This window comes from Haliotis rufescens, unplaced genomic scaffold (genome assembly GCF_023055435.1).
Source record: "Haliotis rufescens isolate VD_foot unplaced genomic scaffold, xgHalRufe1.0.p SCAF_29, whole genome shotgun sequence".
Taxonomy (NCBI): domain Eukaryota; kingdom Metazoa; phylum Mollusca; class Gastropoda; order Lepetellida; family Haliotidae; genus Haliotis; species Haliotis rufescens.
Window position 1 is genome coordinate 4,128,637 of NW_025963990.1, and position 12,464 is coordinate 4,141,100.

Here is a 12,464-nt window from a genome sequence, read left to right on the forward strand (position 1 = left end):
CTCGGAGTCAGTATACTGTGTCTGATTGGGGTATTCATGTTAAACTGCGGCATGGTATCTCAGTGAGCTAGCACTATAAATCGGCGTCAGTCCGGACTACTACTACTACTACACACACACACACGCGCGCGCGCACACAAACACACAAATGCATGCACGTCGCTATATAAGTGCAATAATCTTGGACGCGACGTTAAACCCAATTTCACCTCACCTCACCTTTAAGGTATAATAGAAAGTGAATGAGACTGAATAAAAAATATGTGCCAATAATAAATCGAAGAATCTTACAAGTGAAATTCCGATCTCGTAAACAGCCGTTCTTATTTATTGTATGCAGAGACCCTATGGTTGAAGCATTATTTCATGAAGTGTCGCTGTCAGTGATAAACTCGACGCAAAGAACATTGTCCTTATTTCATTTATCTGGGCATTCACATGATCATCTTTAGAGGGAGGCGTCCATCTACACTCTCATCTATCCTTCATTGATCGACACACAACTATTCCGGGAACCATGGCTGCCCGGGCGGGAGAGGTTTATTAATAGCTTCACCTGAAGTAAACAGAACACTTTGGATATTGCGTCCGCTGTGAAGGTCAATCATGTTACGGACAATGTACTTGCTGTGACTTTGCTTCAAGGTCGAATTGTCGTCTGCTTCAAAACCGGTAGGTAAGTGTCGTCTTCTCGCTTCTCACGGGTTTTTTTGGTTGGGACTAGGTCAACTGTGATGTGATATGGCTGTACCACTGTACATGTACCATTGTCTAAAGCCGTGTCTGTCACGTGATCCCCTTTTGTAATGAGACGGCGTCGTTTGTAGACGCAGCACACAGCGATGATGCGATAAAAATCCGTGCAACTAAATCCTCATGGTTCTCAAGTCGTTGCGTCATCAAACCCCATGTGGGTGACGATTCAATTAACTTGTTTGTGCATGTCTTGTGTCTGTGTAGCTGATTGATATACTGACGTAAGCTTGTAAACTTATATAAGGAGGTGCTGATGCACTGGTGTAGGTACTGGGTGAGAGAGTATTGTTTTACGCCTGTTTTAGAAATGTTCCAGCACTATCACGGCGGTTGGGGTCGGGGTAGGGTGGGGTGGGGTGGTGTGTGTGGGTGTGTGTGTGGGGGTGGTGTGTGTGTGTGTGTGTGTGGGTGGGGGGTGGGTTTTAGGGGGTGGGGGGGTTGGCACCAGAAATGGGCTTCACACATTGAACCCATGTTGGGAATCGAACACTGGTTTTCGGCGTGACGAGCGAACACTTTAACCACTAGGTTACATGTTGTCTTTGAAGGGCAGTAACGTAAAACCTTACTTACTCATTAAAGAGGGCACATGTACCCAGTACAACAGTATGCTGCCTTATTAACTTGCGTGTTCATCAATATACATTCCGAAACAGGATTTAGGCTGGTAGGCGCTGTTTCCGCTCTACGTGATGGGGTATATAATTTAGTGCCCTCAACTAGTTCGGTACTTCAGTTATCTAAATTTATTATCCCTAACACAGACGTGGACAAAATACCAGGAGGGTCACTTACACACATAATCCGTGAAGCGGAGGGGTTAAAGGAAATATGCTTTTGTAAGCGGCGCTAGCATGACCGTGTTTTTTTCTAGTAAGCGCCCGGGGACGTGACTTACTTGACATTGGAGTGAGTGAGTGAGTTTGGTTTTACGCCGCTTTTAGCAATATTCCAGCAATATCACGGCGGGGGACACCAGAAATGGGCTTCACACATTGTACCCATGTCGGGATTCGAACCCGGATCTTCTGCGTGACGAGCGAACGCTTTAACCACTAGGCTACCCGACCGCCCCACTTGACATAAGAGGTGAGTTGGGGTGAAATTGGGTTTAACGTCGCGTCCAAGATTATTGCACTTAAAAAGCGACATGCTTGTACGTGTGTGTGTTTGTGTGGCTGCTTGTACTAGTCCGGACTGATGCCGATTTATAATGCTAGCCCACTGAGATACCATGCCGAAGTTTAACATGAATACCCCACTCAGACACAGTATACTGACTCCGAGTCGACCAGTCCTTGTTTTAGCCCCTTAAGGCCGAGCGCCAGACAGGGTAACAACAAGTACCATCTTTTAACGTCTTTTGGTATGACGCGGTCGGGGATCAACCCCGGACCTTCCGGTCTCCGGCTCGACGCTCTACCACTAGACCACGGAGGCGGTCATAAGAGGACAACAATATATTTCGATAATCAGTGAGCGAGTTGGGTTTAACGCCGCTTTGAACTGTATCAAAGTTATTCCAGTCACGGTGTGTCAGCTTTATGTGGTTGGGAAGTGATGTAGGTCTCACACGTTTACCCACGAGACGGATATGGTGCAGACAAACCTTGAAACACAATCGGGGCGAACCGGGATTCGAACCCACGACTTTGGTTTCTGACGTGTCCAAGGGACGCAACTCTGTATAACGGATTGCTGCGCCTTTGACGACTGGGTCACCCGTACCCCTGACTGGGTCACCCGGTGGCGCTCTTGCATTGCCAGGGACACGGGTGTCCCAGTCGTCTGAAGCGCCGCGATTCGCTGTGCAGAGTTGCGTCCCTTGGGCACGCCAGAAACCTATGATTGTGGTTTCGAATCCCGGTTCGTTCCGATTATGTTTCTAGGTTTGTCAGCACCACGCCTGACACGCCGTGATATAACTGGAATACTGTAAACAGCAATGTTAAACCCAACTCACTCACTCACTCTTGCATTGCCATGTCCCACAACACGAACCTCACCGTCACTTGCTTCCATCGGCTCGGCTCAACCCAAGGGCTCAGTAAGAAACCTTTCTGGAACTAGTTTCGTGAACTTGACTATCACATGATTAGACACAATTTGGCGACAACCGTGACTGGTGAACATGATATAACTGTTCACAATATTAGGTTATATAATTTTCAAATCATGGTGTACATCATTTCTGTTATATAGAGGATAACCTGTCTTCAAAAACGGCCGTTATGTAATCACGATATCAATCACTGACAGACCGCCGTCACGTAGTTGGACTGAGAACGACGCTAAACAACACACAAACATTGTACGAATTATATGGATTTACTCGGTTTATACAGTGAAGTTATGTAAAATAACTACTCCAATTCTGCCACTACTGTGTGGGAATAAGACGCGGACCTTTAGTCCAGTCAATGCAGCATCTGTACTCCTGTCAATGGAGCATCTGTAGCCCTGTCAATGCCGCATCTGTAGCCCTGCCAAGGCGGCATCTATAACCCTGTCAATGTGGCGTCTTTAGCCCTGTCAATGCGGCATCTGTACCCTGTCAATGCAGCATCTGGAGCCCTGTCAATACAGCATCTGGAGCCCTGTCAATGCGGCATCTGTAGCCCTGTCAAAGCGGCATCATTAGCTCTGTCAATGCAGCATCTGGAGCCATGTCAATGCAGCATCTGTACTCCTGTCAATGCAGCATCTGTAGCCCTGTCAATGCAGCATCTGTACCCCTGTCAATGTGGCGTATGTAGCCCTGTCAATGTGGCGTCTGTAGCCATGTCAATGTGGCGTCTGTAGCCCTGTCAATGTGGCGTCTGTAGCCCTGTCAATGTGGCGTCTGTAGCCCTGCCAAGGCGGCATCTATAACCCTGTCAATGCGGCATCTGTAGCCCTGTCAATGTGGCGTCTGTAGCCCTGTCAATGTGGCGTCTTTGGCCCTGTCAATGCGGCATCTGTATCCCTGTCAATGCAGCATCATTAGCCCTGTCAATGCAGCATCTGTAGCCCTGTCAATGCGGCATCTGTAGCCCTGTCAATGTGGCGTCCTTGGCCCTGTCAATGCAGCATCTGTAGCCCTGTCAATGCAGCATCATTAGCCCTGTTTATGCAGCATCTGGAGCCCTGTCAATGCAGCATCTTTAGCCCTGTCAAGGGGGCACCTGTAGCCCTGTCAATGCAGCATCTGTAGCCCTGTCAATGCAGCAACTGTACCCCATGTCAATGCAGCATCTGTATCCCTGTCAATGCGGCATCTGTACTCCTGCCAATGCAGCATCTGTACTCCTGTCAATGCAGCATCTCTACCCCTGTCAATGCAGCATCTGTACTCCTGTCAATGCAGCATCTCTACCCCTGTCAATGCGGCATCACTACCCATGTCAATGCAGCATCTGTTCCCTGTCAATGCAGCATCTGTAGCCCTGTCAATGCAGCCCTTGTACCCCTGTCAATGCGGCATATGTAGCCCTGTAAATGCAGCATCTGTACCCTGTCAATGCGGCATCTGTACCCCTGTCAATGCAGCATCTGTACCCCTGTCAATGCAGCATCTCTACCCTGTCAATGCAGCATCTCTACCCTGTCAATGCAGCATCTGTACTCCTGTCAACGCAGCATCTCTACCCCTGTAAATGCGGCATCTCTACCCATGTCAATGCAGCATCTGTTCCCTGTCAATGCAGCATCTGTACACCTGTCAATGCAGCATCTGTACCCTGTCAATGCAGCATCTGTAGCCCTGTCAATGCAGCCATTGTACCCCTGTCAATGCGGCATCTGTACCCCTGTCAATGCAGCATCTCTACCCCTGTCAATGCGGCATCACTACCCATGTCAATGCAGCATCTGTTCCCTGTCAATGCAGCATCTCTAGCCCTGTCAATGCAGCACCTGTACCCATGTCAATGCAGCATCTCTACCCTGCCAATGCAGCACCTGTACCCCTGTTAATACAGCATCTCTACCCTGTCAATGCAGCCCTTGTACCCCTGTCAATGCGGCATATGTAGCCCTGTAAATGCAGCATCTCTACCCTGTCAATGCAGCATCTGTACCCCTGTCAATGCAGCATCTCTACCCCTGTCAATGCGGCATCACTACCCATGTCAATGCAGCATCTGTTCCCTGTCAATGCAGCATCTGTAGCCCTGTCAATGCAGCCCTTGTACCCCTGTCTATGCGGCATATGTAGCCCTGTAAATGCAGCATCTCTACCCTGTCAATGCAGCATCTGTACCCCTGTCAATGCAGCATCTGTACCCTGTCAATGCAGCATCTGTACCCCTGTCAATGCAGCATCTGTTCCCTGTCAATGCAGCATCTGTACCCCTGTCAATGCAGCATCTGTTCCCTGTCAATGCAGCATCTGTACCCCTGTCAATGCAGCATCTCTACCCTGTCAATGCAGCATCTGTACCCCTGTCAATGCAGCATCTCTACCCCTTTCAATGCAGCATCTGTACCCCTGTCAATGCAGCATCTGTACCCCTGTCAATGCAGCATCTGTACCCCTGTCAATGCAGCATCTCTACCCCTGTCAATGCAGCATCTCTACCCCTGTCAATGCAGCATCTGTACCCCTGTCAATGCAGCATCTGTACCCCTGTCAATGCAGCATCTGTACCCCTGTCAATGCAGCATCTGTACCCTGTCAATGCAGCATCTGTACCCCTGTCAATGGAGCATCTGTACCCTGTCAATGCAGCATCTGTACCCTGACAATGCAGCTGAAACAGATCTGGTAATCTGGGAAGGAAAACATCACTAGATAGCGTTACATTGATCAATCTCTCTACTCTGCAGTACTACATGTCTTGCAGCAGGATCCCCGTACCCTAGTTCAGCAAGATAACACAATGAGGCTCCATACAACATCTCGTAACATCACTAGGTTTTTCTATACATAACCTCCAGATAGTAGTGATAACACTGTTGTCGGGTGCAGATAGGGGATATTACCCTTGACGTGTGAGGTCCAATGTTACAATACCTTTCAGTAAAGCTCGATGACTTCTGTTAACATTAGTGAAGTACGAGCCACATCTGGCCGTCGATGAGCTTGTCTTTTAAGAGACCGCCTCCGTGGTCTAATAGTAGAGCGTCCGCCCGTAGAGCGGAAGGTCCGAGGTTCGATCCCCAGCCGCGTCATACCAAAAGACGTTAAAAGATGGTACTTGTTGTTACCCTGTCTGGCGCTCGGCATTTAGGGGCTGAAACAAGGACTGGTCGGCTCGGAGTCGGTACACTGTGTCTGAGTGGGGTATTCATGTTAAACTGCGGCATGGTATTCAGTGTACTAGCACTATAAATCGGCATCAGTCCGGACTAGTACAAGCAGCCACACACACACATATACACGTGCATACACATCGCTATATAAGTGCAATAATCTTGGACGCGACGTTAAACCCCATTTCACCTCACCTCACCTTGTCTTTTAAGAGGTCCGATGCGTAGGACGTCCGGTGATATTCAGGTCAGTGTGAAGCGCCTAAGTACGACAATGCCGGCGTACTGTCCTGATAGTAAACACCATTCTACGGTTGACCCGGCAGGGATAATCCCGTTGATAAGCTCTATCAGCTGACTTTGTGGTAGATTGCGTCACGCAAATACCATACTCCATACAATGAAGATCCTTAATACTCCAAGCCGTGAACAATTGAGATGCGCATCTGATAGGTAATACCATACTGAATTAATTCCGATTCTGATCGATATTTGTCACGCGATAAGGGACCCCGTGGGGGAGGTTTTAGTAATAGCTTTGGCAAATTGATTCTTGGTCGTTTTTGCTTTGACGTAACCTGTTGAGCTAGGACAGCATCGTGGCGGAAATATTTACTGAACGTGTAAAGACACACAGCTCATCACAGGATAAACATCCCTGAAACAAACATCCCTGAAACAAATATCCCTGAAACAAACATCCCTGAAACAAATATCCCTGAAACAAACATCCCTGAAACAAATATCCCTGAAACAAATATCCCTGAAACAAACATCCCTGAAACAAACATCCCTGAAACAAATATCCCTGAAACAAACATCCCTGAAACAAATATCCCTGAAACAAACATCCCTGAAACAAATATCCCTGAAACAAACATCCCCTGAAACAAATATCCCTGAAACAAACATCCCTGAAACAAACATCCCTGAAACAAATATCCCTGAAACAAACATCCCTGAAACAAACATCCCTGAAACAAATATCCCTGAAACAAACATCCCTGAAACAAATATCCCTGAAACAAACATCCCTGAAACAAACCAGCAAGTCCCAAACCCAGCCACGAAATTAATCCAAACAAGAAATAAACACATATGACCAAATAAAGACATGGGCAACTACAAAAACAACAACAAAGAAACAAAACATGAACGACAAAAACACATGCAAAGAAACCCAAAACGAATATAAATACAAAAACATAAACCTTAAACCATGGACCTATACAAGTCCGTGCTTAAACAAACTACAACAAAAATACTTGATGGTTCCTTCTTAGAAATATTTTTATTTGGCTTTTAAACATAACTTTATTTCTTGGACTATGCCTTTGTCAAGTAGGCAGGCCTATTTGCGACCAGCCACAGTTATATAGTCTTTGCAGAGTTACGTACCTTTGCCGTGCCAGAATCCGACGCTCGTGGGTTCGAATCCCCTATTCGACCTGATTCAGTTTCTAGGTTTGTCAGCGCCATACTGTGGTCCAGAGTTTCCGGCCAGGGACTCGAACCACCGACCTCCGCTCTCCGGGCAGACGCTCTATCCGCTAGACTACGGAGGCGGTCACACGGAATTTAGAAGACCCAGTAATGAGTTGCAACAATGTGAAGAAATGACGGATGGGAGATGTTATCGACCAAGCACAGCGATCTGTGTTTATGAGCAACGTGATTGATATTATGAGCACCGAGCCGGCGTGTCAGATTGATGTTGGACGAAAGCTCGAAGTGGTGCAGGTCTTAGACATTTAGTACCATCAACTCAAAATGACCTCTTGCATGTGTAGTTCAAACTATGAATGACTGTCACTCTGGCAGCGAGCCACGGACATAGGGCACCAATAACAACTCAATTAATTCTGCACGAGTGAAGGGGATTGACACAGAAGCACGAAGGTTGTAGAAGTCTTGATAATGCTTTGTGATAACTGGGTCACAACAGACCCTTCTGTTGTTTGATGTCACGTGCCCCCAGGGCAAGTTAGTAATTTGTCCTCCTCCGGTGGTCTCCCTTTAAACTACAGCGCCTCTGGCGGCCAGGTTAATTAACATTTTAATTCGTCTTTTGTTTGTTTGTTGTTTAACACTGCGCTCAGCAATATTCCAGCTATATGACGGCGGTCTGTAAATAATTTAGTCTGAACCAGACAATCCACGGATTGATATAATGAACATCGATCTACGCATTTGGATACAATGACATGCATCAACCAAGTCAGCAAGCCTTATCTCCCGATACCCGTTAGCCGCCTCTTATGACAAGCATAGTCGCCTTTCAAGGCAAGCACTGGTTGCTGAAGACCTATTCTAACCCAGATCTTCACGGGGATCAATACATATACGCGAGGCATGTGCATTGAAATGCAAAATGTGCTATTACACTCGTGACTTATCGGGTCTTCAATGTACGGCCGCACACAAGACCATTTTTCATCTTCTGTGTAGACGGGTTTAGAATACAGGACACATTTTCAATGATGGCGTCATTTTGTTTGTTTGTTGTTTAACGCCGTATGGACCAGGCACCAAGTGGTTGATATTATGAGTGACGACGCAAGCCGTCGGGTTACGATGACATGCATTCAACCAAGTAAGCGTGTCTGACCACCAGGGCCTAATTCACAAAGCGATCGTAGCAACGACCTCTCCCATACTTTAACATATGCTTACGACAGTCGTAGTGTTACGATCGCTTTGTGAAACGGCCCCTGTTACATGAAGTCGCTTCTCGCGACAAGTGACCGCCTCCGTGGTGTAGTGGATAGAGCCGGAGAGCGGGAGGTCGGGGTTCGAGCCTCTGGCCGCGTCTTACCATAAGACGTTAAAATTTGGTACTTGTTGTTACCCTGTCTGACGTTTTGCATGTAGGCAATTACAAGGACTGGGGCATGGTATTTTAGTGTCCTGGGACTTTTAAACTGGCACAAGTCCGGCACGTCGATATATAAATGCAATTACAGTAAACTACGGTTATAACGAACTCAAAGGGATTACTAATTTTAGTTCGTTATAACCGTAATTCGTTATAAGCACATATACAGTATAACTACAGCAAATAGTCGGGACTAAAAAGTCCGTTCGTTATATCCGTTAGTTCGTTATAAGCGTGTTCGTTATAACCGTAGTTTACTGTACTTTGAACGCGACGTTAATCCCCATTTCACCTCTCGCCACCTTACGGCAAATATAGGTTGCCGGGGGACTAGTACGGCCCGGAATCGCTACGGTTGTCTCCCCTAGCCTGGAACCCGCCCTAAAATAAACTTATCGGAAGAATGACGAAAGGGATGAATGGCTTAGACAAGTACACTCCTGACAGACCAGAGATTATAATAGTCATGAATGTTGGTCTCGAAGCAATGACTAGAAGATCCCTTTCAGGTAAGGGAAACAACCCTGTACAGTAGCCGTGGTGCTGTACACAAATGAGCACCTGGTGTCTCCCAAATTTGTACTTGCGTATGAACTTCACACACAGGTGTAAATAATAACTAAGTATACAAGTTGTATTCTTCTAAATGACTTCTTACAGACAGTAAGGTGTCTTGTCAGAGCAATGTAAAATAGTTCTCTAATATGCCAAATAGAAGGTCGATGCCTGAGGGTGAAATGCTAAGTTGAAATTTTATGGGAAAGCGGGCGTGCATGAGTGAACAGCGACAATGTCAAAGCAGATTTCTATGAGTTGAAAAATTTGATAAATATCTCCCTTTTCGGAACATAGCAGAGTGTGTGGGTGTGTGTGTTTTATGTGTGTTGACGGGAGAGCGGGGGGTAGGGAGTGTGTGTGTGTGTGTGTGGGGGGGATATATCGCCTCAGTGTAAATTTTATGGGTGGAAGCCCCATGGGATTCGGGGTAATAATAATACTCAATTTTGGTCTCCGAACACATCCCTCCCCTTCTCAAATGTTCTTTGACTGATTGTAGGTCACCGAAACCCAGTGTCGAGGATGGTTTCTCATGCTGTCAACCATTGGTTTGCTTGGTCCGGGTTTGTTTTTGAGAGGTGAAATGTCTGGTATAGCTGTGGCACAAAAAGGTTCCCCAACTCATTCATTTTCTGTTCACTCACTGGGGGCACGGGTGGCCCAGTCGTCTAAGGCGCCGCGATTCGCTGTGCAGAGTTGCGTCCCCTGGACACGCCAGAAACCTATGATTGTGGGTTCGAATCCCAGTTCGCCCCGATTATGTTTCTAGGTTTGTAAGCAACATATCCGTGCTCGTGGGTTTCACCGAAGTGGTAAACGTCCGAGACCTGCATCACTTCGGGCTTTCCTTCCACATTAAGCTGACACGCCGTGATATAACTGGAATGCTGTTAAAAGCGGCGTTAAACCCAACTCACTCACTCATTTTGTACACTCACTCGCCTACTCCATCTTTGTCCAGCTTTTGTTTCAACGTTTACGCTACGTTAACCCCCGCGAACCTAGCCAGGTTTAAACACAGGGGTGGTGTGTAGACAAATGGCAGATCAGTGTTGTTGAGTTGTTGGTGACAAGCCCAGGAGTACCTGGTTCGATTCCCACATAGTTCTTGATGGCCTCGCTGCGAATGTTGTTTTACTCCTTTTTAGCAGTATTCCAGCAGGTTCACGACTGGGGAAATTAATATTTGTTGTTTAACACCCACTCAGCAATATCCCAGCTATATGACGGCGGTCTGTAAATAATCGAATCTGGACCACGAAATCTTGTGATTGATAGCATGCGCATCGATCTACGCAACTGGGATACGATGACATGCATCAACCAAGTCATCGAGCCTGACCACCCGACCCCGTTAGTCGCCTCTTACGACAAGCATAGTCGCCTTTTGCGCAAGCATGGATTGCTGAAGACCTATTCTAAACTTGTCATTAATAGCCAAATTTGTATAGGTAATAGAATGTAAAGTCAGCTATCCTGACCACCTGATCGCCTTTAACGACAAGAATGGGTTGCTGAAGACCAATTCTAACCCGGATCTTCACGGATCTCATTTGGATTGAGCTTTTGATGGCAACCTTTATAAATATGGCGTGCAAATTTTTTATCGGCTCATCCTGCTTCAGCAAGAGCTCCATGGCAGCATTTTTGTCAATTATATAAAAAAGACGACCTTGAAAAATCAAATTCACAATATGAACAGGAAATGAACAAAACAGCCTCGCAAAATAAAATAGTTTGAAGACAATATGACTTTGGTGACCAGACGGAGGTCATAAACTTTAAGGGACAAATGTCACGTCGTTTAACTTTGAACGGCTACAGGCGATTACGTCGCGACGCGATCGGTAATCTGCCTGTTTAACATGCCTAGGTTGTTCAGAATTGTAGTATTAGGCGCAACGTCTATTTAACTGTCGTTGACATGCACATCCCTCAACTAAACAAAGCAATAACTGTCCTTGACATTTCTAGTGCTCTCGCTTTAAAGTGCGAAGTCTCACGGGACGCCACCCGTGACCTTCACCTTGGTATGTGGTGACCACGTGTTCTTTAACAATTGCAGGAAATACATTTCTTGTAGGATGAGTTTACTGTTGGGTTAAGTTTAAACGTATGTGGTTAGACTGTCAGATGGTAACATTGAGTCATTGTTATACGTGATGTGGGACTTGATATTAAGCCGAGTGATAGGGTTCCTTTGGCCCGCTGTAGTGACAAAATTAGTCAAAGATGATATTTTCTCATGAGCAAGTTTTCGCTTATTTTTTCTATTTTATGGTCTCAATCTTTCATAGCAGTTATGTTCATTCTATCATGCTAAATACCATGGGTAAACAGAGTCAGTCAAATAAAAACAAGTATTGAAAGATAACAAATGAACAAGACTGAGGAATTTGATGTGGAGTTTTGTGAGGGTTAGTGAGTGAGTGAGTGAGTGAGTGGGTTTAACGCCGCTTTTAACAGTATTCCAGTTATATCGCGGCGTGTCAGTTTATGTGGGAGGAAAGGCCGAAGTGATGCAGGTCTCAGACGTTTACCACTTCGGTGAAACCCACGAGCACGGGTATGGTGCTGACAAACCTAGACACAATCGGGGCGAATCGGGATTCGAACCCACATTCATTGGTTTCTGGCGTGCCTAAGGGACGCAACTCTGCACAGCGCCAAGAGCCATGACGAGGAGCCATATGTAGGCTTCGCACTACGCCATGGACCCCCCCCCCCCCCCCCCCCCCCTCCCCACCATCCCCCCCTCCTGGACTAGCACCCCCTACACCCTGTATCCTTCTGTGTTACATTGCGATGATACGTGTGTAGTTCTATGATTGCGAATACCGCTAAAAGCGGAATTAATCTAAATTCACACAAATTGCGCATATGTGTTGGTGTTGCTTCCAAACTCCGAAAGTCCAAGTTTGACTGAAAACTCTTCAGCTATGGTGACCAAAGTGTTTTGGCCAAGCCCTGTGTGCCATCGAACAGCACATCTGCCAGCCGCTAGTCCTGTGTCTCTATAAATCCCTACGCCTGGTAAGGAAGT

General features: G+C 46.6%; 1 protein-coding gene across 3 annotated transcripts in view; it reads left to right on the forward strand.

The window, feature by feature from the left end:
• Positions 1-491: 491 nt before the first annotated feature.
• LOC124144428 (solute carrier family 2, facilitated glucose transporter member 3-like) overlaps positions 492-12,464 on the forward strand; it is a 147,311-nt gene continuing 135,338 nt past the window's right edge. Inside the window, exon 1 of one of the 3 annotated variants that reach the window (XM_046513829.2) lies at positions 492-676. The gene's annotated coding sequence lies outside the window, so the exon portion shown is untranslated. The remainder of the gene's footprint in view (positions 677-12,464) is intronic. The other 2 variants (XM_046513827.2, XM_046513830.2) reach the window with 2 other exon arrangements.